Raw genomic sequence first — 2,956 nt, forward strand, 5'->3', positions numbered from 1 at the left:
CGTACCGGTCTGCTGGCGTCGCTGGTAGCACCTTGCGTCCTCCGTGATCTGCAGGCAGATCGGGATGACGCTTGCAAGGACAGTGGCCACCTCGCCGCGCACCGATATAAATGTGCGGGCTACCGTCTCGCGTAGAGGCCCTGCACCCGGTTCAACCTCCTGCGGTTCCGTTGAGTGCGAACTGCCTCGTGCCACACTGGAGCAGCGTACCGCAGCGTCGAGTCCACGACTGACGCGAGCAATCGTCGTTTAGCACCCTTGGGGCCGCTGTGGTTCCGCATCAACCGGGATACCGCCTGTGCCACACGGAGTGCTTTTGCGGAGACGCACTCGACGTGGGCATTCCAAGACAGGTGGTCCTCCAGCATGACCCCAAGGTACTTAATCGTCCGTGTTGGCATCCTCTGCACGCCCGCGATGGTCACCGGCGCCTGCGTGTTCGCCCTCCGCATCGTGGACATCATTACCAACTCGGTCTTGGCCGGAGCAAGCTCCAGATGATGTGCTGCCATCCACGAGTTGATGATGCCGATCGCCCTGCTCAGCCAGTTCCGCTGCCGCCTGTGGTGTCGCTCCTCCCGCCAGAACGACCAAATCGTCCGCGAAGCCGATCGCTTCCGCACCGTCCGGCAGCGTCAGCCGCAGCACACCATCATACATGACGTTCCACAGGGTCGGCCCTAGTATAGAGCCCTGTGGTACGCCTGCCGTGACTGTCCTGCGAACTGGTCCCTCGGCGGTCTCGAAAAGCAGCTCCCGTCCCGAGAAGTAGCTGCGCAAGACTCGCTGGAGCGCTGACGGTACGCTCATCCGCTGGAGAGCTGCTGCAATCGCCGTCCAGCTGGCCGAGTTAAAGGCGTTCCGCACGTCCAGAGATGCCACCATCAGGCAGCGAGGGTCTCTGCCATTGGTGCGGTGGAACGTCCTCGCGTACAGGCCTCGCTCGACGACCCGCTGGATGGCCTGCACCGTCGATCGTCCGCGGCGAAAACCATACTGCTCGGGCGACAAGCGGGGTGCACTGCTGTCCTCCAGGTGCTCGTTCAGGCGGTCGAGGATAATCCGCTCGAACACCTTCGGGACTGCACCCAGCATCAGCAGCGGCCGCCACGACGATGGCTCGCCAGGGGGTTTGCCTGGCTTCGGGATTAGCACCAGCCGCGCCGCCTTCCATGGCGTCGGAAACTCTCCCCGCCGCAACAGGTCGTTGAACACCCGGGTGAAGACCTCCGGGTGCTCTCGGATCGCGGTCTTCACCGCCGCGTTGGGGATGCCGTCGAGTCCTGGCGCCTTGGACGATGCCATCCTGGCTGCAACGGCCAACACCTCGTCCTGCGTGACCGGCCGGACCTCCTCCGTGTCGCCCTCGGCTGCGATGGTAGGCCAATCGAACGGAGGGTGCGTCGGGAAAAGTGCGTCAACGATCGGCTGGAGTACTGCTCGGTCGGTTTCAGGTGGTGCGCGACTGCGCAGCTTGGCCAGCACCACCTTGTACCCGAGCCCAAATACATCGTTCTCCACCCCGTCAATGAGCTCCTGCATGCAGCGATCCTTGCTGCGCTGGATCTCGCTCGCCAGCATCCTCCGCGAGCTCAGGAGCTGGGCGGTCAGCGCGAGGCGCTCATCAGGCGGGGCGCTGCGACGTCGCCGTTCTGCAGCTTCGCACTCCTCCCTCAGCCGGTCGATCTCGGGTGTCCACCAGTACATCCTCGGCGCTTGGTGGAAGGTCGCCCCATGCACCCGCTCCATTGTGCCATCGCACGCTGCAGTAAGCCCGCCGACCAGGTCTTCCGGTGTCTGCGCCAGCTCGAACCGTCCGATGGAAAGGGCGGTGGCGAAGCAGGAGCTGTCAAACTGCGCAGTTTTCCACCGGGTACCGGCATGCCTGGCCGTGCCGATGTTGTTGTTCGGCGGCTGATGTCGTTGCCTACGGTGGTGTTGCATGCCATCTCCCGGAAGACCCACCTGAAACTCCAGGTAGGAGTGGTCGCTGTCGGAGAACCGCGGACTTACCCGCCAGGAGTCGGGGCGCGCAATAGTGTGGCTGGAGAAGGTTACGTCCACTATGCTTGGTCGTGCCACGCCGTTACCCTTGAACGTGGGTACGTTACCGCTGTTAAGCGTCCGGAGCCCCAAATGGTCTACGACGCTCTTCAGGTCTTCTCCCCTCCGTGACGTACGGGCACTACCCCCAGTCCTGGCTCCACGCGTTAAAGTCCCCGGCAAGGACTACCGTCGTGTGTCCGATCAGCGACATCTCCACCGCCTCAAGGTAGCTGACAAAGTCGGCCCCGCTGGTGTTGTTGGGCGAAGCGTAGCAGCTGGCGAATGTTATGCCTGCAATGGTGGCTACAACTAGCCCTGGCGACGACGATCCCCATAAGTCGCTGGATGGGGAAGGAGCCAGTGGCAATCACCGCTACGCTTTCCGCTTCATCATATGCCCATCTCGGGTTGGATCTTGGTGGCCGGTAGAGCTCGCAAGCAAGCACGACCTGCACTCCAAGCTCCCTAGCCGTCTGCAGCATCAGGTCCTGTGCTGACCGGCTCCGCCCAAGGTTGATCTGTAGGACCTTCAGTGTTGCCGGCAGGTCGGATGGCCCACCGGGTGAGGACCCTTGCACCTGGCGCAACACGGATCCTCCTGGCAGTGCATCGCCCGATGACCCGGCTTCCCGCAGCGAATGCAGGCGTCCGTGCGGTCGCCTCGCTCCTGCACTTCGCCCTCCGGTGGCCGATCTCCAGACAACGGAAGCATCTCGGCTGCCGTTTCGGTCGTCTGCAGTACTCGGCTGATCGGGCACAAGGTGAAGCTCACCTTGACGCGCTTGCCCACCAGCTTCTCTGCCATCCTCTCCGCACCCGAACGCGCGCCACCTGCGTCCCGTTGTAGTGCTCCATCAGGCGCACCTCCTCCTCGCAGATGGTCTCGCCTGCAAGGGCCGAAAGTGCCTCC

The sequence above is a fragment of the Anopheles maculipalpis genome, assembly GCF_943734695.1.
Source record: "Anopheles maculipalpis chromosome X unlocalized genomic scaffold, idAnoMacuDA_375_x X_unloc_73, whole genome shotgun sequence".
In the NCBI taxonomy this organism is placed as follows: domain Eukaryota; kingdom Metazoa; phylum Arthropoda; class Insecta; order Diptera; family Culicidae; genus Anopheles; species Anopheles maculipalpis.